This window comes from Mustela erminea, chromosome 5 (assembly GCF_009829155.1).
Source record: "Mustela erminea isolate mMusErm1 chromosome 5, mMusErm1.Pri, whole genome shotgun sequence".
Lineage (NCBI taxonomy): Eukaryota > Metazoa > Chordata > Mammalia > Carnivora > Mustelidae > Mustela > Mustela erminea.
In genome coordinates, this window is record NC_045618.1 from 56,021,213 (window position 1) to 56,045,811 (window position 24,599).

At 43.5% G+C, this 24,599-nt stretch overlaps 1 long non-coding RNA gene across 2 annotated transcripts in view; it reads left to right on the top strand.

Moving 5' to 3' along the window:
- LOC116590859 overlaps positions 1-24,599 on the top strand; it is a 71,410-nt gene that overhangs the window by 25,233 nt on the left and 21,578 nt on the right. Inside the window, exon 3 of one of the 2 annotated variants that reach the window (XR_004285764.1) lies at positions 1,023-1,734. The exons of the other annotated variant lie outside the window; for it this stretch is intronic. This is a non-coding gene — a long non-coding RNA (uncharacterized LOC116590859). Of the gene's footprint in view, positions 1-1,022; positions 1,735-24,599 lie in introns of those variants that run through there. 2 annotated transcript variants of the gene reach the window in all.

Sequence of the window (24,599 nt, forward strand, 5' to 3'; positions counted from 1 at the left end):
GGGTAGTTTCCATCCTAGCACTGGATGTTTTGCCCACAGAGCAAGAATGCTTTGCCCCCAGGGTCTTTTGCCTGAGTTAAGAGATAAAGAGAAAAGAGGGACTTAATCAATTATAAAGTTTGAGGTCAACACAGAGGGTGTTGAAGTCCTCTTTCAAGGCAACTATGTTGTTAGGATATACATACTTATTGTTTGAATCGAAGCATTTATTAGATGGAATGGATAGGTATTTCTTTTGGTTTGGGGACACAGGAAATTTACTGATTTATTAAGGGTGCTGTGAAAGAAAGTTCGGGAACCTCTGTGTAAGTGTTATGTAACAGTCTTCTGGGTTGACATATTAGCATAATAAATATTAGTGTTTAATATATCAAAATAACTTTGATAATTATTAAAGATAAAAAGTAAAAGTTTTTGGAAATGCATCTCTAGTCAGTGTCCCTCCTCTGCATTAACCATATACCCGTGGATGAATGGTATTATGTACCTATTGATGAATATTACAAATGAATATAAAATTATATTCCTATTGTTAACCCTAAAAGTAAAAGACTTAGTTATTTTACCAGTGAGATGAGTTTATTCAGGAATAACACAGGAATTGTAATTCAGGACATGCAAGCTATGGCAAGCCGCAGGCAGGTCCCGAAATCAAAGGAGAGGAACTTGATAAAGAGCTTTGTAGAGGAAAAAAAGTTGGGAGGGGCTGAGACCAGAATTCAGATGGTGCTGGCTTCCTATTGGCTAAGTTGGTGAGTTGTGTTTTGTTTTGTTTTGTTTTGTTTTTAGAGGGAGGTAGAGAGCACTTGTGCAGTGGGGAGGGACAGAAGAAGAGGGAAAGAGACCATCTTAAGCAGACTCCATGCAAGGCACAAGGCTTGATCTCATGATGTGGAGATCACAACAAGTGCCAAAACCAAGAGTTGGATGCTTAACTGACTGAGCCACCCAGGTGCCCCACCCCACCCCACCCCACCCCAAGGGTTCCTTTATTTAGCTCCACACTATTTCTCTTTTACTAGGTGTAAGCAGTGGATAATCTTGTTTGCACAACTACCTGAGAAGTTTTATTGTAACAATGCTACTGAATTATATGCCAACAGTCATGTCGTGCTCAAGCCTCAACAACGATCTTGAATGATCCATCAGCTCTACTAGTGTTTTGTCGAAAGCAAAGCTGGAAACCTTTTAATTCTGAAAGAACATGCTCTGCAGTCATTAGAGTGATTTACTTTCTCAGTTCCAGATTTTCCAAGTGTGCCCTCGCTTGTACCCTAGAGGTTTCTAACCTGGGGTAATGCACCTTATCAGCCTGTGGGAAGGATAAGAGGTGTACTTGCAAATGAGAAGAAGGGCTAGTGTGGAGGGGAGGTGAGAGGGAGAGGCTGCCAGGCTAGTACTGGTAAGCTCACAAGAAGATCTGTGTTAGGCAAGTATGCATGGAGGGTGAAGACTTGGAAATCAGTCCCCTCAAAACTGACTGTACTTACATCAATCTTGGAAAGCCTCTGCATATACCTAAGAGCGCTGAGATCCCAGTGTGAAGACCACTGCCGACCTGAGGGAAGAGTTTTACTCCAGGATATGGACACCATGGCATCCTTGGACACACCTGTATGGACTATGGAGTGAAGGAGCAAACATTTTGGGATCACTCCTTCCTTTTCTTTCTCTTCCCCGGGTTGCAGATGAATATTGCCTCTGAAGTCAGACTGTAAGGTATAAGTTTTTAGTTTCCCCACTTACCAGTTTTCTAAATGTGTACAAGTGATTTAACTGTGTGCTTTGGTCTACTAATGTGTGAAGTGTTGGTTAGTACAATATTTAGCTTATAAGATGGATGTTAGAATTAAAGGAATCCAAGCACATAAAGCTGATGCAGGCTGGCTGGGACCAAGGACCCAGCGAGGGCCCCTCAGGATCAGCCAAGAGGGTTCTTGGCTTCACACAGTATGAAAATCAAATGTGAGCTGAGAGGAAGTGAAAGCAGAGTTTATTAAAGACATAGAGTGTAGATATGGACAGACCATCCAGGAGACTCAGAAAGGAAAGGAGAATAAGTCTCATTTTTGCTAGGGGTCTGAGGTATTTATTAAGGATGGTGGGTCTGATGCAGCGTCTCCTCAATAATCCAGGAACAAAGATGCATGTTTACCTGTCTTTCATAAGTCATTTATGCCCAGGAGCAGGGGCCTTGATGAGTCAGTGGTCTTGGAAAACTTTTATGAAGACCTTCCCTGTCAGGCCTTAGATGGTATCTATTGTGCTGGAAGACTCCAAAGAAATGGTTCAGTCTTGAACTTTATGAGGAGGACATATATTACCTGTTTTATAAGGTACGCCCAAGGCAGGGGCATAAGTCCTGGCCCCAACAGAAGCAGGGAAAGAGGCAGTTCTTCATGGGGTCCCTTTAGATTCAACTGTCTCAGAGTTCTCAAGAATACCGCCTGGCGTATGACAAGGACTCCGTTAAGGTACACGATTACAGAGGTTCAACTGTGCTCCATTAGGGGGAATCCTGCCCTCCCTCCTGGGAGGCCTAGCAGGACCAGGGTGGGGTTCAGGAAAAAGGAAGCCTTTGTGGCCAGTTCCTAAAGAGAAACTCGACTCCTGAGGCTCACGGAGTAAGGAGATTGAGAGAACAGACCCACAATAGACTCAGAGGAAAGGAGTGAAAGAACCAGCCACTGGAATTTTCTTCTGTTCTAGACAAAAAGAGCCTTCCTGAGTTCCCACGAATTTGGAGGCAAATTGCTGATCTATAACAAACAGTGGGCTTGTGCTGGACCCTTCAAGGGAACTGGGAGGTTTCCATCGGGCTCCTCAATTAGGCTGACGAGACTGGAACTCGGGCTGTGGCTTAATGCTTCTTCCCTTTCGTTCTCTGCCATTAAGCAGATTTATATCCCGGTATCATTCTGCGTTTCCTTACTTACTCAACAAAGCAAACTCTTCTGGTTTTGTTTCTTTTTTTTCTTAGAACCCTGCTTTTGGCTTCTGCCTAGTTCATACTACATTGCAAACGATACAAGTTTGCATTTGTCTGATATGCTGAAGCTAGGCATTGGGGAATACAGGAGGGATCTTCAGTGCCAGAAGGTGAGTTAAGCTGAGGAATCTACGAAATGAGATGTCTTGAGATGCCTAGGCTTCCCAAGGAGAAGGATTTGTGAAGACAAATATCTCTGAATTGGGGCAAAGATTGTATTGATAGACTGACTCTTTCATCCTCATTTGCTAGTTCCCCTGCTGCTTTGCTTGGTAAATAAGGCAGGTGGGGTGATGAAAAGAGTGCAAACTTAGAAGGAATCAGGGTTTTTGCAATCAGAGGCCTTTTGCAGAGGTCTTTCTTAGGTTAAGGGTAAAAAAAAAATCCTCCTGTAATTTTAACACATGGATTCTTATTCTGACCTTTGGAGCAACACAATCTGCTCTGTCCCGCACACGCTGGCTTGCCCAGCATGGCAGCCAGCTATCACCGCCCCCCCCCCCCCCCCGAAAGGCAATGTCTCCTCACTGGCCCCAGGGAAGTTCTGGGACTACTTTCCTGGGCTCAGTCAGGCCTTGTGGGAAAGGCACCAAACCCATGCTGGAGTTTGTCTGTCCACGGGGATGGAGGCCCTGTTTATTCCATCTATGATACAGCTGAAAGATATTTCAAAATTCTTTTTTAAAAAGTCAACTTGTGCTCTGGGGTTTTTCTAACCTGACTGAAAAACCAAACGCTTCTCTGTTGCCTCCAGTCACGATTAGGCTTCAATCCACTCATCTCAGCAGGTGCCATGATGGAACGGTCTGGTATTCACCTTCCTTTTTTTTTTTGTTAAGATTTTATTTATTTATTTGACAGAGAGAGATCACAAGTAGGCAGAGAGGCAGGCAGAGAGAGAGAGAGGAGGAAGCAGGCTCCCTGCTGAGCAGAGTGCCCGATGCAGGACTCGATTCCAGGACCCTGAGATCATGACCTGAGCCGAAGGCAGCGGCTTAACCCACTGAGCCACCCAGGTGCCCGGTATTCACCTTCCTTAGCCTGAGCCCCCTACGTGGGCAGCAGCTACTGTGCCCTTGGGCTTCTTGCTTGAGTCTGTCATCAGGGCTGCTCTGGAAGTGCTGACTGTCCTGTGCTCCAAGAAAAGGGGGGTCAGGCTGAGGTATGCATGTGAACTCAGCCCCCTGGGATTTTCCCTTCACCAGCACCCCCATGGGGAATGCTTGCCACAGATCTTGCCGGTTCCGACTTCTAGAAGTCTACTTACAGCAGGCATGTGCATTAGGCTAGAGGGTTCCCGAAGCAATCTGTCCCATGTCCCAGGGACCACTTTCTAGTGTTTTCTCAGGATAAGGATCATTTATTGAAAGCTTCCTAGGGCTTGGCACTGTGCTAAAGATTTCTTTAACTCACACAGTGAGTTATGCTCATTGAACCTACGCTATAGGCTTTATTATGACACCCATTTGGAAGCTTAGTGAGCTAAAGCAACTTGTCCAGTTAGTAGCAGAGCCAGAGAGGCCCCCATGCTATCCCAGGAAGTGTCATCTAGTCAGTTCTATATGCTCTTTAGCCTTTTGTGCAAAGAGACAGGAAAGTCAGAGGATGAGGGCACTGTACAAACCCCCATTCACAAGACAGAATGTGACTGACAGACGGATTCTTGAAGATTCTGTAGCAAGGAGCCTGCTTTTCCCTCTGACTGCCTCTCTCCCTGCTTCTGTTTTCTTTCTCTCTTTCTCTCTGACAAATAAACACAATCTTGGGATGCCTGGGTCGCTCTGTCAGTTAAGCATCTGAAATGAAGATTCTGGAGGGGTGTCATTGCAACAAGATCTATAGTATCAGAAAAGTCCTCAGGCTTCAGAGGACCCTTTATTTCCTTTTAGGATCATCTCACGGAATATGATTCTTGGATGCCAGGCACATATGTCCAAGGAAGTCACCTATGACCTTTTTTTTTTTTTCTCCTCACCTTCCTTTTTTAAATATAGAAGATAGAATTATTGTAGGTGAACATTTTTGCTTTACCTTCGGGGAGGGAATGGAAAGAGTGGAAAGAGGGACAGAGAATGATAGGGAGCATCACAGACTGATCTGTGAAAAAGGAAAACTAAAATCATTACCTCCATCACACATGCACAAATCCCCCGAAGTCATGAGCATCTTGGCTATAAGAGAACAGCAAACACAGCGTCCAGAACCCAGCTCCATTTAAGAATGTAACACTACGGTATGCAGACTAATTTTAAAAATTATCTCTTAATATGATCTCCCTGATATGAGGAAGTGGAGATGCAATGTGGGGGGGGGGGTTGGGGGGTAGGAGAAGAATCAATGAAACAAGATGGGATCGGGAGGGAGACAAACCATAAGAGACTCTTGATGTCACAAAACAAACTGAGGGTGGCCACGGGGAGGGGGGTTGGGAGAAGGGGGATGGGGTAATGGACATTGGGGAGGGTATGTGCTATGGTGAGTGCTGTGAAGTGTGTAAGCATGACAATTCACAGACTTGTACCCCTGGGGCTAATAATACATTATATGTTTATAAAGTTTTTTTTAAAAAAATTATAAAAACATTATCTCTTAGTTACTAATTTGAAGGCGGTGTCATCGTACATATGACTGAATTTCTATGAACCTTGGTTTCCTCATCTATAAAATGCAGAGCACAGTATCCATCTCATAGGGTTGTTGTAAAGATTAAAAGGAGTAATGTTTCTAAAGTGACTAGTTTGGTGCTCTGTCCCATCATTAACACCTTCTTTCTCTTTCCTTCTTTAAGCTTATTTTAATGCACACACAATCTAGAACGTTATCAGTAAAATTTAACCTTCATAAAAGCCCATACGTGAAAGGAACAAAAGAAAATGCTTACATTTATCTGTTATTCATTTTGAAAATTTAAGTTTCTAGAAATATATGCATATATACGTATAATAGAAAAACAAATATATACATATATATGCAGTGCTTATTCACTAACAACTCAGCACAATTCATTCTGAGTTCCTGATCTCAAGTTTCAGAGGGCAGGAAGTAGTATTATTAAAGGGTAATATTACAGAATTTATGAGGAAACCTAAAGTAATTTGATTATTTGGCCAAGGAAAGAAGGCTAAGAGGGACCAGAGTACAGACAAGAATATTGTCACTTGATTAGATGAGGTGTAAAGGGGGCTGTGTGGGAAGAAGGACACAGGCTCTGGAGTCAGGCCAGGTTCCAACCCTGCTTCTGCCACTTTCCAGGCATCTGACAGGTTACCTAAGCCCTTTGAACTTCATTTTTTAATAAAAATAACCTCTATGTTGCAACGTTGGTGGGGGAATTAAATAAGGTGGTGTAGGGCGCCTGGGTGGCTCAGTGGGTTAAGCCGCTGCCTTCGGCTCAGGTCATGATCTCGGGGTCCTGGGATCGAGTCCCGCATTGGGCTCTCTGCTCAGCAGGGAGTCTGCTTCCTCCTCTCTCTCTCTCTGTCTGCCTCTCTGCCTACTTGTGATCTCTCTCTGTCAAATAAATAAATAAAATCTTAAAAAAAAATGAGGTGGTGTACATAAGGGTTTAGCATAGCAGCAGCCCATACAAGGCTCTCAGTAATGCTATAAGAAGGTGATGATGAGTACTGCCATACTGTGTGGGGAAGACAACCACGTTCATGGCAAAAATATACCACAGACATCAGTAGACCAATGCTCTTAGCTATGTGATTTGGGACCAGCTTCATCTTCCTACACCTCAGTCTCCAGCAGATGTGCCTTTCTGGTTTATTTCAGTTTTCATAAATTCACAGGAAATAATGTGGGGGAATCTTCCAGAAAAATATAAGGTGGGTCACAAATGGCAGAGATTAATATGAACGATGATGGGCTACTATCGTTCGTGAGGCGCTAAGTCTAAGTATTCTAGGGTTTCATCTTTGAATGAAAGCCGGAAGATGCTGTATTAGTCTTTTCTGTATAGAACTCAGCCTTCTCTCCTCACAGTTAGAATAGAACTACCTAGTCTTCAGAGGTGAGATGTGCAGGTCACAGAGAAGAGGTGTCTGTGATATCCATACAGGTTATTTCAAAATCTGACCCGCCCAGTCTGCCTTCTCCACCCAGACTAGCATTTCTTTGTTTTTCTCCATGATTGTCGGATATACTACCATTCTCCAGGCTCCTGGAGGCCTTGGAATTTTCTTGATTGTACTTCTGGATCCTAATCCTATCAGGAATCCTCACTCTTCCTTTAAAATGCATTTGTGGTTTGACTTTATTCTCTTCGCCCATTGCTCTTTTCCATGTCCTTCATCACTCGTGACTAAATGACTGCCCATGTCCTGAGGGGTTAGATCTTGGGTTCTTCTTGTCCTGGGCATGCTGCAAAACAATCCCTTTATTAGCTCATTCTGACATGTGATTCAGCCACATAGGAACCTTCCGTGGGGTTACATCGGAACCCCTTTACCCTGATACTTGGAGTCTTCATGGCTGGGTCCCTTTATCTCTCGCCACTGTATTGTGGAAGTGAAGTTAGTCTCAGAGCTGTCCCTTGTCCACTGTGTGTTTGCCTCTGGCTCGGTGTCTTTGCTCTGGAAGTTCCCTGATCGTGGGATAGTCCTCTTTTTCCTTCTTCTGAAGAATCTATATCCTATGTTTAAGTAAGGCCCAGCTTAAGAATCAGTTTTTTCCAGGACATAGTTCCTAATTTATCTCACCTAATACCCTTCTTTCCTTCAGTTGGCACATAGCACTTAGCCATGCAGTAGATCATACAATGACACCCAGGGCTTTGTAATTATTCTCTAGTGCTCTGGGAGCACAATATACAGTTAATAGACACTTGCTTTCATGCCTTGTCTCCTCCATTCAACTACAATTTCCTATAGGGTGATGCTCGTATTTGTATGACTTCTTGCATCTTTGGATGGCGTAGAATCTAGTGCAGGGCTCTGTTAGCCATGGGAACTTACTAACATTTTAAGTGAATGCATGAATGACAAGGGGGAAGAGCTGAACCCCGAGTTCCCAGAGGCTTCACATCGGGGGTTTATCAGACCCATCTGCTTCACAAGTTCATAGGGAGGCATTTTACAGCAGAGAAACCTCAGTGGAACTCTTAAACTATTGAATATGGGTGACCACCTAGCGGTCTTTGTAAGGCTTATCCAAGCATGTTTGCCTATTTGCTTGGTGATGTGTTGGGGATTTCTCTGTGTATTTGAAAAATAGGACAGGTGATCTGTACAGAATTGGCCCGGCAGGGATGTGGCAGGTAAAAATGAAGGGCTTCTAACAAATTGAATTACATCAGAAAAAAAAAATATTTCCAGTCCTGGCCCTTCAAGAAATCAACTGTTTCCGTACATCAGCTGTCTCCTGCCCCAGTCACACATCCTTTTGGCAAGTGTTTATTGATAGGGCAAGAGGCAAGAAGACTGCCTGGGTAGCTGACTCAGCTGACCGTTCCTCAGTTTCCCTGCAGCGGACTAGGACACATTCCTGTGTGGGCTCGAAGCAAGGAGAAAGGGTAAAATGAAAGCCAGTATGAGCAGAGTTTATAAGGTATCCTCACGTGTGTTATCTTGTGTAATCCTTATCATAATCCAGAGATGTGGAGTCTAAGCCCCATTCTGCAGATGAGGAAGCGGAGGCTCCCACAGGTTGGTGACTTCTCAGTGAAGAGGAGAGTCATCATGGAAGCCATCCCCAGTGTATGTGTTTGCTCTGATCAAGTGTAGTGAACTTAGCAAACAGCGAAGGATATAGGAGAAAGGACTTCAGATCGGTCTTGCCTCCAACATGGTGCACGACCAGCCACAGAGACAGCATTTTTACTTGCCTTGAATGTTTTATATTGCTTTCCATTTCCTGAAGCTAGTTGACCCAAGGAGATCCATTGGGAAAGTTCAACCAATATTCGTTAGCTTACCTGCCACAGTCTGGCTGCTGTTGCTGCTTCTGCTGCCGCTGCTTCTTTTTCTTCTTCTTCTTTTTTTTTCTTTTGCAGTAGGAAAACCTATGTGGTGCATTTTCATTTCTCCTTGCGTGCCATTCTGACATGAAAGTTAGCCTTAATCTGCCGATGCGTTCTGATGAGATTGCTTTGGAAGTCACTCCAAAGTCACTGTGGCTAAACGGGATATGGCTGTTAAGATAGAAATGCATTTCAGTTAATACCTTGGCTGCCCTGAAGCTAAGCCAGCACCAGCCCTAATTCCTAAAGGAAAACAAATCCACAATAATCCATCTTCTAATTCTGTGCAGACTGGCACAACACCAGATCATGTCAGTCGTTGAGTCCTCTTTCCCTCTTTCCCGTGGCCCAGACCAGTGCTTCACAATTTGAGGTCAGCAAATCACACAGGTAGAAGTGTGAGGCCAAGACATCATCAACAACTTGCTTGATTTATTTGAAACGGGGGCCCTACTCTGATAAGAGAAACACGCTCATTCTTTTTCAGTGGGAAATCACTTTTTCCTGAGCAGCAACCAAAATGAGCTCTGTTTTGTAGGCTGCAGACAAACAAGGCTTTCTCCAGTTAAACTTGGTTTATGTCTTCTTGCTTCCTTTGGAGTATCTTTAATCTTCACTATCTGCCCAGGCTTTAAGGCAAAGGCCTTGATATTTACTCATTCACATTGAGCTGTAAATGACAGATCTGAGAGTCCATTGCTTTCTAAGAAATAGTCACATTTGAATATCATTGTTTACTGGAGCAAAAGGAATAGACAAGGAAGGAAATAGACCAAGTTGGGAACAGACAAGGAAGGAGATAGACAAGGAAAGGGAACGAAATTTTGGAAACAGATAAGGAAGGAAATAGACAAGAGAAGGAAACAAAAGGTTGGATACAGACAGGGAAGGAAATAAATAAGAGAAGAAAACAGACAAGGTTGAGGGAAAGATCCTGCTTTAGCTCAGGAGCAGGCGAACTATAGTGTGTGGGCCACATCTGGCCTGACACCCATTTTCCTACAGCCCACAAGCCGAGGATTTTTTACACTTTTGAAATGGTAGGGGGAAGAAAAAAAATCAAAAGAAGGGTATTTCGTGACTTGTGAAAATTATATGAAATTCCAGTTGCCGTGCCCACAGTTTTCTTAGAACAGAGCCACACTCATTACACAACATCCAAGGTTGCTTTTGTACTACAAGGGTAGAGTTCAGTAGTTGCACCCTGGGACCCACAGAGCCCACAAAGCCAGAAGTAATTACTGCCTGGCCCTTTAGAGAAAATGCTTGCTGCCCCCTTTTGGGTAAACTGTTTATACAGCAGGCAAGGGGCTCCCAAAGAGAAAGCAGTTTAGAAGGGGAGAAGATGTACCCTTTTAACAACCAATGTGTCTGAATGGGCCAAGCTTTTACTTCGCTTACCATCTTCCTTGTTGGCATTCATTAGTGGGCTCATCCCAGGGATAGACAGCCACAGATTTCCCAGAGCATGGGACCTTGACTCAACCCTCCACAATGCTTGCTGAGTTAGGGTACCAGTTATCTCACTCATGACTACCAGAGGTGTGATGGCTTCTAGGTGGCTCGGTCCAATGTCACTAGCTGGCACAGCAACATTGACCGAACAGAGGAGTAAATAGTAAATCCCCTGGAGGAGGGGGTGGGGGGGACCCAAAACTCCCTCACGTTATCTTTTAGTTTAAAGTATTTCTATTTTTTTCTATCAATCTATTCATTTATTAAATCCTTTATTCCATAAACATTTGTTGAGCACCTACTGTGTGCTAGGAGCCAGATGTGCAAAGGAGACGCAAATACCACCCTCCTCCTTGAGGGGCTCATAGTCTAGTGGTGAAGGGATAGGCTGGACATAGTTTTATAACATAGGCACAAGTAAGATGCCAATGGGAACTCCAGGAAGACATAGTCATGGGGTGGCTATGACGAGAACTAATGTTTCGCTGTTGATGAATCTCTCGGTTACACATAGAATTTTGAAGAACTCTAAGACTGACACCACCTAATGGGACCCTCAGTACTACTTAGAGTTTTCCGAAGTCTCAAGCTCTTTTTCCCTGTATTAGTTTGCGAGGGCCACCGTAACAAAGTACCACAGACTGGGCGGCTTAAACCATACCCATTTATTTTCTCACAGTGACAGAAGCCAGAAGTCTGAGATCAAGACATGAGCAGAGTCACCATCTTTTGAGGCCCCTCTCCTTGGCTTCTAAGTTACTGTCTTCTCCCTTTTCCTTTTGAGATAGTAATTCTACTTTTTTAAAAATTACTTTTAAAAAAGTAATCTCTATGTCCAATGTAGGGCTTCAAATCATGACTCCCAAGATTAAGAATCACATGCTCTACTGACTGAGCTAGCCAGGCTCCCACAATTCTACTTTTTGATCCAAGGGAAAGAGAGCCATAGGTAAAAAACTGTTTTGGGGTCCCCCCGCTTTTCCTTTATTTATTTTTTTTTTAAGATTTTATTTATTTATTTGACAGAGAGAGATCACAAGTAGGCAGAGAGGCAGGCAGAGAGAGAGAGAGGAGGAAGCAGGCTCCCTGCTGAGCAGAGAGCCCGATGCGGGACTCGATCCCAGGACCCTGAGATCATGACCTGAGCCGAAGGCAGCAGCTTAACCCACTGAGCCACCCAGGCGCCCAACCACTTTTCCTTTAAATAGAAAATTTGTAATATGTTAAAGCACAAGAGTTTTGGTATCTTGCTAACACAATATTACATTAAAAACGGGTAAAATAAAGGGTGGGGTGGACAACAAGTCTTGTACTTCACTGCCTTGAACTCCAGAGACCAGAGCATCAGGGGCGGTGTCCTGCAAAGTGACAGTAGTCCTGGGAGGACCAGTCTCTACAGAGCTACAGGAGGCTCAGAGAAAGAAACAGTAAACAACAGATGATATCTTATCAGGCATGTTTGTGATCACCTGTGAGACCGAATACACCCCAAGGTATTTGGTTAGGAGGACTTTGCAGGGGGTTGGGGTCATGCAGTGAAATAGGTTACAACAGATTTTATTTTTTATTTTTTAAAAGATTTTATCTATTTATTTGAGAGAGAGTGTGTGCGTGTGAGAACCAGAGAGAGAGCAAGCAGAGGGAATGGCAGAGGGGGAGGAAGAAGCAGTTTCCCCACTGAGCAAGGAGCCAAATCCTGAATGCTAGGGCTGATCCCAAGACCCTGGGATCAGGACCTGAGCTGAAGGCAGATGCTTAACCAACTGAGCCACCCAGGCACCCCCAGCAGATTTTAGATAAAAGGATTATGAGCATTAGTCCTGAAATTACATCAATATTAAGTAAATTTTACAGTCTGTATTCTTATTTATAATGTTATTTTCAGATTTTTTTATTTGCAAGTAGTCAGCAAGTCTACCTGGGATGATGGGAGAGAAATATGGCCAGTAGCCTTCTGGTGGAAGCGGGGGAAGTCTGGTACAATCTACCTTCTCATCCTGGCATTGGGATAGAAAATGTAAGTCTATGTTGGGTCAGCCAGGCTCCAAGGTCGTATCAGTCAAAATCTGAGGTTTCAATTTGCTTGTTTTTTTGTTTTGTTTTGTTTTGTTTTTTTAAAGATTTTATTTATTTCACAGACAGAGATCACAAGTAGGCAGAGAGGCAGGCAGATGGAGAGTGAGAGAAGGAAGCAGGCTCCCTGCTGAGCAGAGAGCCCGATGTGGGACTCGATCCCAGGACCCTGAGATCATGACCTGAGCCGAAGGCAGCAGCTTAACCCACTGAACCACCCAGGCGCCCAATTTGCTTGGTTTTAAAAGAAATCTTCTGGCCCTGCATTTCCCAAAAGTCCAATGGGTGAACCATTTTTAAAGGAAAAAAATAAGTGCTCAAACGAACTAACATTTTTTTTTGAAAGATTTTATTTATTTATTTGACAGAGATCACAAATAGGCAGAGAAGCAGGCAGAGAGAGAGAGAGGAGGAAGCAGGCTCCCCGCTGAGCAGAGAGCCCGATGCGGGGCTTGATCCCAGGACCCTGAGATCATGACCTGAGCTGAAGGCAGAGGCTTTAACCCACTGAGTCACCCAGGTGCCCCCTGACATTTTTTTTAAAATGTTATCCGTGTATTAACATTAATATGCTTATGGCTCTTAGATAAATAACAAAACAAAACAAATAATTATTTGCAGAAGCAGAACAGCTGATATGGATTTAGTGCTAGAAAGAATTAGCCTCTAAGTGATACCTTTTTATACATCAAAATAAAAACATTAAAGCAAAGAACACTAATAATCAAATTATTTCTATTAAATCAGGTATCTAGTATGGACTACAACATCAGTGACCTTTGCAGGCTTTGATTATAAACAGAAGCCAAGTTCAAGTGGTATATTAAGCATAAGGTAGTTATTCAAATGATTAGAATTGGGTTAAACATACCATTCAGAATCAAGTGATAGCATAACATTAAAAATATTTATTAAAGAAAAACCCTTAGACCCCTGAGGACATATCGATGGGCCCAGACCCCATTTTGATAAAGCCACTTTTATAAGTTTATCAAAGACTCAAGAAAAAGAGGCCTACTTCCCCAAACATCTGGGGTCCTACAGGGAGGGTACTGGGCAGGGCTAGAAGGTAACACTAAATGTTCTCTACTGGTGGGGTGCTGAATTTTTTATTTCTTGAGCTCCCAGCCTTATCATGTTAATACCTAACCCTTGGGAAATGAGAAGCAGGTGATCTACTAAAAAATGTTCATTTCCTGTGATGTTCTTTCTTATTGACTTCTACTTTAGCCCTGATTCTGAAAAGTCTTTGACCCTAGCTCAGAATATTTAAACTCTTAATTTTAATTTAAAATCTTTAATTAAAAAATTAAAATCCCTATGAGGCAGCATTTATTTGCTGGGGACAGACCATGTGCTTGGTCTGAATGCAGCAACGGCAAAGGTCTGTCCTCTTGTTATTCCATCAGAATTCACATCTGTTAACCTCTGGGGCATCACAACAAAACCATCTGCTTGACCAGTATTTGCTAGGGGGATTGGGAGTAGAGGTGAAAGGGACAGAGAAAAAGTAAATTGGGAAACTTTATTTTGGCCTTTCAGGGTGCTGAGAGGTATCCCGGTTCAGTTGGTACATGTGAACCACAGAAAAAAACATTCCTGGCCTCTTTAGATGTAAGCAAAGCTGAAAGCAGAGACTTGGGGAGCCAGAAAAATTTCTCTTTTCCTTATCATTTTTTGAAAGAATAAGAAAACTCTTAAGAATTTACAGATATGGGGGGCGCCTGGGTGGCTCAGTGGATTAAGCCGCTGCCTTCGGCTCAGGTCATGATCTCAGTGTCCTGGGATCGAGCCCCGCATCGGGCTCTTTGCTCAGCGGGAGCCTGCTTCTCTCTCTCTCTCTCTCTGCCTGACTCTCCGCTGACTTGTGATCTCTCTGTCAAATAAATAAATAAAATCTTTAAAAAAAAAAAAAGAATTTAAAAATTACAGATACATAAAATTTTATCTATACATGCATGGATCAGCCATGATAAGTGAAATATCTCAAGTGATCAAGCCACATGAGTGAAAAAAATCTCAAAAAACTCTTGACTTAAATTGTCAAATGACCCCTGGGGGGGGGAATGGCATTGCTACACTGCATTGATAGAAATCACTCTCTCCCTCTCATAACTGAGTTCTCTGTTTATGGATACATGAGTAGCATAGCAAATAACTTTTCTACGTGTTTAGATTCATGGTGCCAGTCCCTGGGTATACATAAAGATCACTTGGGAAAGTTGTTTTGTTTTTTAAGATTTATTTATTTATTTATTTGAGCGAGAGAGAGAGAGAGTGCGAGAGAAAACAGAGGGAGAGAAAGAAAAAAAAAATCCTTACGCAGACTCCCTGTTGAGCGTATAGAGCCCAACATACGATGAAATCCCAGGACCTTGAGATCATGATCTGAGCTGAAATGAAGAATCGGATTCTCATCCAACCAAGCCACCCAGGCACCCCCTTTTGTCAAAAAATATTTTACTTATTTATTTGAGAGAGGGAGCGAGTAAAGAGAGCATGACTGGAGGGTGGGGTACAGAGGGAGAGGGAGAAGCAGACTCCCCACGGAGAAGGACCCAGATATGGGACTCCATTCCAGGACCCTGGGATTATGACCTGAGCCGAAGGTAGACACTCAACCAGCTGAGCCACCCCGGGACCCCTAAACTTGGGATAGTTTTAAAACATGCTGTGATCTGGTTCCATCCCTGAAGATTTGGATTTAATTGGTCAAAGGGTGGAGTCCAGACACTGACATGGTTTAAAAGTCCCTCTAGGCGATACTAAGTGTAGAAATGTTGAGGACCACTGGTTTGGACAAAAACTTGGTATTTTTCTGCAGTCGCTGTTAAGATACTTTCCAAAACTCATCATTCAAAAGCACCTGTCAGGGGGCACCTAGGTGGCTCAGTGGGTTAAGCCTCTGCCTTCGGCTCAGGTCATGATCTCAGGGTCTTGGGATCTCAGCAGGGAGCCTGCTTCCCCCTCTCTCTCTGCCTGCCTCTGTGCCTACTTGTGATCTCTCTCTCTCTGTCAAAATAAATAAATAAATAAAATATTAAAAAAAAGAGAAAAAGCCCTTGTCATGTCAGGAGAAGGAGGTTTTAGAAAAAAGAATCCAGAAAATGTGTGGTTCAGTGAAGAAAAGCAGTAACAGTGAAACCAGCATTGATTTTGCAACCTCAGTCATCTTAACATCTTGGGTCAGATAATTAATTCTTTGTTATGGGCAACTGTTCTGTGTATTATAAGACATTTAGCAGCATCGCTGGCTTCTATTCCTTAGATACACACTGCCAATCTTCCCCCAGGTGTGAGAACCAAAAATGTCCCCAGGCATTGCCAAATGTCTTCTGGTGTGTATCCCTAACTTGCATTTGAGAACCTGTGATCTAGACAATTAGAGTGTGGGTTTTTCCTTCTTATTTATCTAAATCTGCTTTATCTTCCCTAAAATTAACAAATCTAATGAGTTCTTAAAACCCATCTGGAACTGGCAGAAAAGTTAGCAGCTTTGCCAAAAGGCCAGGAAGGCTCTGTTTAATGGTGAAAATAACCATCTTCGTGGCTGCTTTGGAATTAAGGTAGCATTCAAAATGAAATGGTTTTTTTTTTTTTTTTAACGTGGAGTCATGAATCTTACCATAGATTAATCTTTTGGAGGAAAAAACCTGAGATCCAAAATTAGCTTTTTAAAAATACAAAGCACAGTAAAACTGTACTCTAGTCAAACCAAGAGGACTTTTTGAAACACAGACATATTTCGAGATGCCAGAGAATAGTTTTGATGCATTTGTCCTAAATTTACCTCTTAAAATATCACTAGATTTACTAAGACCCTATTTTTATATTTTTATTTTTAAAAAATATTTTATTTCTTTATTTGACAGAGCAAGAGAGAGCACAAGCAGGGAGAGTAGTAGAAAGAAAGGGAGAAGTAGGTTCCCCACTGAGCAGGAAGCCCAATACAGGACTCAGTCTCAGGACCCTGGGATTATGACCTGAGCTGAAGGCAGATGCTTAATCAATTGAGCCACCCAGGTGGTCCTAAAACCCTATTTTTAAAATCCGAAAACCCTAGTTTTAAAACCCTATTTTAAAAAAATCACAGAATAAATTATCTGTGAACTAGTGTAAGGAGGAAAGCTCTAACAGAAGACTGACAATGAAATCATTCATATAGGACCATGACCAACCTCAGGGAGACTGCTAATTTTCTGGTTTCAGAATGACTTAGTTGATTCCAGATGTTACAGATAGTGCAATAATCACCCATGGCAATAGCACTTGATTTAAAGCTGTAGGCTTACAAATGAATCAAGGGTTGAGATAGTTAGGGTAGAGACTAAATACTACTTCTGTAGTTCCCAGAGTTCTGTGGATCTCTATTTGCCCGTTCTTATGGATTACTGAATGCCACCCCTGTGCTGGGCCCCTGACTTGCATTCTCTCATTAACCTTCGGGATAGCCCTCAGGGCAGTTAGTCCTATTCTCCCTATTTTATAATAGAGGAACTTCCGATAGAGCGTAAAGTGTTAACTTTTCCAAGGCCACAATGCTGGTAAGTAGTGGTATGCATCCATCTCAAGTTCCTGAACTTTTTTGGTTCATAATGTGCTTAGTGTTTCAGTGATATTTTCCCAGTGTACGGGGCCACGAGAAATACCCAACAGTCCCACTTATTACATAGGTGTAAACAACTTTACAAATATTTCTGTTCCAACAACCTAGTAGTCATCCGAGGAAACAATACACATTAACTGGAAGGAAAAAAAAGAAAGCATGGTTTATTTCATTCCTAAAAATCCCAACCACTTACTAGCGGGATGGGTGTAACTGACAAGCACGGCTTCTCAAACTTGGAATCAAATCGGATACGACCAGCTTCACCTTCTGTTCCATATTGAGTTTTGTGTGTTACTTGCATTTTAGCTCAGCAACTTCCAAAGACCTAGCTTTGAAAAGATACAGTGCTATCAAAAGGAGTGTTTCAATCTCATGTTGAAGCTATGAATGAACTACTTTGAGTGAGTTGTTTGCGCCATATCTGACAGATGTCAAGTCTTGCTGTGCTTTTCTTGAAAATATAAAAGGTGCTCACTGTTGGGGAACTGCAAGTGTATCTGCTTCTTCACCTAGGCTGTAAGCCATTTGATCAGCTGCTGTTATTCTCTTATTCATCCCTATCCACTACCCTTGGCTTAGGGACGGGCACACAGGCACACAGTGGGCAGAAGGAGGGCTCTGAGTTTCTCCTGGTTCTTGGTTCCACCTCTCATTCTCTACAGAGAAGATCTGAACTCTTCCGAGTCTTCTAAGGGTGACTTTCTTCCCAAAGCTTGTTGATTTCAGATCCCTCCACCTAAAGATGAGCTGGAACTGGCCTCCAAGGGCTAGGGAACGCAGAGCTCCATCACCAAGACCTGTTCATTCTAGCAAAGTCAGAATCAAGCAAACCTGTTTGCACAGAGTCAAACTCTCTGTGTCCTTTATGATAGCCACAGCTGTCCCCCAAAGCAGCAGCTCCAACAGTCACACATGTTCTCCTCCAAGGTTGTGACATAGCTCTTTTTAGAGAATGAGAACAGGGAGGGAGGAGGGGAGGAGTCTGCAATTAGGACAAAGAGTGACCTTAACAGGAGTGAATGCTATTGCATTGGTTTCTACAGTCCTGATACGGTCAGTGAATTTGTTTGAATAGCAGAACAAATTTTCTGTCTGTCAGCTTCCCATGGTCCCATTCCAGGGCTAAGACAACTACCACGTACTCTCCCTTGAGACCATGTTCTTCGTTTCATCTCTCACAGCACAGAGTTCTCCATTCATTCTTGCTATTGGTCTAATGTCTGGCCATGGCCTTCCTTTATATCATTAACCCACCAGATTAACACATACAGCTACGAAAAGCCCGTGACATTGCTTGTTCAGTAATCCCACTCCTAGGTACTTCTACAAATAGTCTTGCAGATGGGAGAATGGCATACATGTATTATGAATTCTAGCAGTATTTTTAATGCAAGATTAGAAATAACTGATAGATCCTTTAATAGGGGACTATTAAACTATGACACTTCACACCCAGACTATTAGGCAGCCTTTTAAAGCAGGGGTTAGCAAACGTTTTCTGTAGAAGCCCATACAGCAAGATCTTAAGTTCTGCAGGTCACACATTCTCTGTTCCAATTATTTAAACCTGCCATTGTCAGACAAAAGTAGTCACAGACAGTGAATACGTGAATGGGCATGACTGTGTCCAATAAAACTTTATTTACAAAGCAAGTGCAGACCTGTGGGCTATAGTATGCCCGGATTTAAAGGTATGAGGCAAGTCTATACATACTGATACGGAAAGATTCCTAAGATAGGTCATTATGCAAAGTAAACCAAGGAGGAAAAGAAATACAAGGACATAAACAAATACACAGAATACTCTGGAAGATTATATAAGAAACTAAATGTGGTCACATCGGGGGATGGGATCTGAAAGGCTGGGAGAAAGGGCAAATGCTTTCCATGCAATATCACTTGTCCCCATTGGAGTCTATATCGTATGCATGCATTACTTATTCAAAAGCAGCCAACTATTAAAAAGTGAATTCACAGGAGCAGAATTCCAATTTGTGATATGAAGGCTGACCCTTTGTATCCTTCCAAAGCCAGCGTTCCTCTGCCTGACTTCCCCTTATGACTGAGGCACATCTGATTTCCGATGTAAATTGCAAACTCTTTTGAAGGCCTATTTTTATATTTGCGGCCTTTCTTGCTCCTTACCGCAACAATGTTTTGCACAAAGCAGGCTTTCTTTATACACTTACGACAGGAAAATGGTAAAATAAATACTCAGTTATGAAGGTAACGGTGGGAAGGAGCCCTTCCTCCCACTCTCCCCATGCTTCAGTTACTCTCATATAAGTAAAATCAAATTAAAGCGCACACTGCAAGGACACTGAGGGAAACAACGTCCCCATCATGGGGCTCATTCCGTGTTGCATATCTACCTGAATTAAGGAACTGTTGTGGCACAGTGGCTGCTGCATGTGTCCCATGCCACCTCTTCCTGAGCACAAAGGAAGACATTTCTTGGCCACCCTGGCCGTCTGTGTCTGAGTCATCCTGGGGCCCACAGGGAGTGTGTCTACAAGTGCAGGGGGCTCACAGCTCTCTGGACATCTGCCCACTAGGGACACTAGGCATGGTCCAGCGGCACACACAAGCCCCTCCCATGAGTCAAGGCAAAATGGGAAACACCCCCTCCACCCTCAAAGCAAGGTTATATCCAGTCACAGAGGATAGCGGTAAGATATTTTCACCCCCTGGGGAGGTGGTGTGGGTGGGAGACATTTGGTATGACTGTACGGACGGCTGCCTTCTCATTCTCCTGAAGGACTCACTCAGCTCCCTCCCAGAGAACCAGAGGACGGGCAATACGATTCTCAGATGCTGGCTTTCCAGTGATACTATGACCCTGGTGTGAGTTGCCATGACAATTTCCACATATACTTACTCTTTGGGGCTTTTTATGTCCTTAAGGGGAATAAAGCTTGTGCTATTCTGCGTTGCAATTCTATCCATTCTTATGGTCTCTCCAGGTCAGAGGTTTCGGGTCCAATGACACTGACATGCTTGCTCCCATTGAATAGCAGGACACTCCTCTTGCTGATGGCCAAAGGCAGCTATATGAGTGGGGCTCTGGGCATGGCTTCAGGCGTTTGGGTATATCTTGAGCTGGGGGAGAAAGAGAGGACAGTAGTCTGTCATAAGAAAAACAGAATTTCCTGATTAAAAGTTAACCACAAAATCTTGGATTTGGAAGCAACCAGAAAAACTAACTAGCTCCGGCGTAGCATTCTGCAGATGGAGAGTGAACACAGAAAAGGGGATGTCACTTGCCCAAGGTCACAGAGCTACTTGGTGGCAAACAAAGGATTAAAACGGATTCTGTTTTGACTCCCATCTCCAGTCCGGTGCCTTTCTAGATGACGCGTTATAGGAATACCATATAGCATAGTATATTTTCTCGAAAAGCAGAAAAGAGGGCGTGCCTTCTCCTTTAATTTGTCGCTGAAGAGTTGCATGCTATTGCCTGGTGCTGGAGGCTGAGGATTACGACGGACATTCCGAGAGTATTAATGAATTCTTTCCTCTTTAGCTGACTATGCCCCAGGTGCAAGTGGGGCTAATTCAAGGGGATTGATCGCAAGTGATAACTCTCCCCAGTCTCCAACACATGTCCAGGGTGCGCCTGGGTGGCTCAGTGGGTTAAAGCCTCTGCCTTCAGCTCAGATCATGATCTCCTGGGATGGAGTCCCAACATCAGGCTCTCTGCTTCCTCCTCTCTCTCTCTCTCTGCCTGCCTCTCTACCTACTCGTGATCTCTGTGTCAAATAAATAAATAAAATCTTAAAAAAAAAAAAAAAAGAGTGGGCCAAATAAAAATATATTTTTTAATGTAAAAAGAAGGCAGCTATAGTATACTTGGTTCCAGATTTGCCAACTCTGAGAAACTGCTAAGTCTTTATTGCTTCTGCAGTATGTAGAGCTTGAGAATTGGAGCACCTTAATAGCACGGACATGCAAGGTGATGAAGAGGAAGGGGAAGAGGGAATATTTCTTGAATGCGTCCTCTGTGCTAATCACATAACTAAAACGAAATCACATGGGAAAGGCTTTACGTTTATTCTCTCCTTTTGTCTTCTCAGTAACCCTAAGAGGTAGATATTGTTATTCCCATTTCTGGAGGGGAAGCTGAGGCTTAAAGAAGTCTCATGACTACAAAAAGGTAGAGGCAGTATTTATAGTCAAACGGGCATGAGAGCCTGTCTACACCCTATTGTTCCTGTAAATTAGAAACACAGCATTTCGAGGTGGAAGGTACCTGTCTCATCCAAGAGGCACCTTTAGTAGGTGAAGAAACAGGCACCCAGAGAAGTGGAATGGTTTGTTCTAGTTGCATAATTAATGACAAACCCCAGATTTCCAGGCTTAGAAGAATGCCTTCTACTGGATCATTGAAAAGTGTTTCTGTCCCCACCCTTTTTTTTAAAACGACATTGGCACTGCATTTTGCCAGCAGCTCTCCCGATCTTCAAGGAGAGCTGTTTAGTGGCAGATTCATCCAGATCACCTGCACACAAAAGGGTAGTACCGTGTCGTGGTTAAGAATTTTGGTGCCATCAGCTATGGTCTTGGGTTATTTATTGATCCTCCGTATGTCTTACTTTCTTCATCTGTGAAGTAGGGGTACTGACTTCCTGGCATTGTGAGTATATGTATACAGTGCTGGACACAATGGGAACTCTGCCTAAGTATAAGCTAGCTTACATAATGATCTGTTCTAATAAATATGGGGGAGAGGAGACATGGGGGTGAAAGAGGGATTGTCCCCACACCAGGCAAGTAGTGCTTTGGCTGGTTATTGAGACCACGTGGCCACCCTGTCCTTTTCCCTTGATGCCTTTTAGAGCTGTATCCAATCTGTTTGCCACTGCCTGAGCTCCAGTCCTTTGGAGCCATGTTTTGTGTCTGCCACACAGCCAGCAAGCACTCCCTGCCCTCACTCCATCCTCCTCGAGAGTCTTGGGTAGGGCAAGTCACTTCACTGGCAACTCACTTCCAATGGGCCTGGGTTTACCCATCATTTAAAGGAGCAACTGAAGAGAGTAAAATGTTATGAATTAATTTAATCATATATTAAATAGAATTTTATTGGGAAGTTAGGGACGCGTGGGTGGCTCTGTTGGTTAAGCATCTGCCTTTGACTCAGGTCATGATCCTAGGATCCTGGGATCTTCCTCAGAGGGAAGCCTGCCTCTCCCTCTTCCTCTGCCCCTCCCCCTGCTGTGTTCACACACACTCTTTCTCCCTGTCAAATAAATAAATAAAATCTTAAAAAGAAAAAAAGAACTTTATGGGTGATCTCCATATCTGTCAAGCATTATTTATCTGGGAAATGTGCTTTGAGTTCCAAACAAAACTATTCAGCAAAGAAATCTGGGGATACGTCAAGCAATCTGGAATGACCTGGAATGACCAGGTCATGACCTGGAATAGGTCATGCAATTTTGAAAGGAGGATCTTCAAAGGGTGAGGACAGAGATGGTGGGTGGGGGTGGGAGATGGGGGGAAATAGTGATTCGGCTTAGAAGCTGTATTTAAATAGGAGAGGTTAGAAAATGGAACCTGACAAGGGGCTAGGTCCTGAGCAGTCTGCCGCCTTTCTGCACAGACAATTACTCTGATGACCTACGGTGAATCCAAAGTGACAGCTGACAGGATGGGGCCGTCCTGAAGTTTGTCGACCTGAAGTAGCGCAGATGCTGCTGTGGCCTCAGAGTTAGGTGACACACAGACCTGAGATGTGTAGAGGGAGTGCACAGAGAGGGCAATGTTCTCAGAGCCTGCCATCAACAAGCTCCCACTGCCCTTTTAGGGGAGCTCCCTATCACCCTCCCCAGCTCCAATTCTGTTTTCTTCCCTTCCCTGTGTTGGTTGACTTAATGGCTGCTCAGCCTGGCTGACCTTTAGGAGCATCTGAAAACCCAGGGGTATCTTGGTGGAAGTTCCCTGGGTGTTTCAGCAGTTTCCCAGTTTGGGCACAACCCCGAGATCATGCCCCGAGCCAAACCAAGAGTTGGACGCTTAACTGACTGAGCCACCCAGGTCCGTCTCCTATTCTTAACCTCAGAAGGTTGGGTTCTAAGAAATAGACTGTTTTGCACAGAGGGAGAAAGTGTATGGTTTGGCTTCCTCTGGTAGGTAAGAAGGAAGGAGTTGAGTTCTATCTCTGCTCTTGGGGCCTGGCCACAAGCCCTGGCAGCCCACGGGAAGGGCCACTTACTGTTCTCTCACTGATCTGAGGGCTGCCTGTGTCTCACCGGCACAGCCAGTGGGTGCGCCTCTTTACAATTTGTCTTCCTGAAAGAGGGCGCTTTTCCTCATTCGCAAGGTAGAAGTCCTGCTAAGTGCGAGGGGTAGAATGGGGCTCACCTTTCCCCATGGCTTCTTTCACTTAACACAGATCCAAACGCACATAATGAAAACAGGCTGAATTTGTATTTTCTACTAAAAGTTAAATTATGATCCACTTATATAGGCATAAAGGCCTCTTTTACCAGAAAAAAATGAATTTCTTTCATATTATCATGTATAATATATGAGGACTAAAAGAAACTCAGCCTTCCTACCTGGCCAGGAAGAGCAGAATTCTCCCACTTAGTGGGACTAAACCTTATGTGCTTAATGCCATAAGATGCTTATTGAAGTTCTCAGTCCTTGCCTGGGGCAGAGAGCTTGTAGAATCTGCTTGTGAACCCCAGGTACACCCCCACTGAACCACAGGTACACCCCCACTGTGTGACCAGAGGGTGGAGGGCTCTACTGCAGCTGCTGGTTGAGTTCGTTGCTGACCCAGCATGTTCTGTGGGGAAGCAATTAGACAGATCAGAACGAAAAGCCGCCCCAGAGAACATATGAATTAAACACTGGGGACCCGAAGTAGAGAAGTTACTTCCACTTAGCATCAACCTCACTTTTTCATCTTTAATTTGGGTTGAAGAGTTCTGAGATGTTGTCAGCATTCCTAAAGGACATTTTCAGTTCTCAGACACTCTTTTTTCTCAAAGTTACTGGCTGTCTACTGCAAATATGTATGTGTTTTTTAAAATATTTATTTATTTATTTTATAAGAGAGAGAGAGAAAGAGAGCATGAGCAGGGGATAGGGACAGAGGGAGAGGGAGAAGCAGACTCCCCACTGAGCAGGGAACCCAATGTGGGGCTCAGTGCCAGGACCCTGGGATCATGACCTGAACCAAAGGCAGACAGATGCTTAACCGACTGAGCCACCCAGGCACCCCTCATTCATTAAACTTTCAACAAATACTTATAGAACATGTATTCGGTGCCAGGCATTATGCTAAACACCAGGAATAAAGATATTTTAAAAGTCCCTTTTTCTGCTCTTATGGAATATGTAGTCTCTCAGGATGGACAAACAAGTAAACATCAAACTATAATACAGTATAATAGGTACTAAGCTGCTTCTAAAAACAAAGTACCATGAAAACACATGGGACATGCCCCTAACGTGGACCAGGAGGGAGCTATCAGGGAAGGATTCACAGAGGAAGTGATGGATGA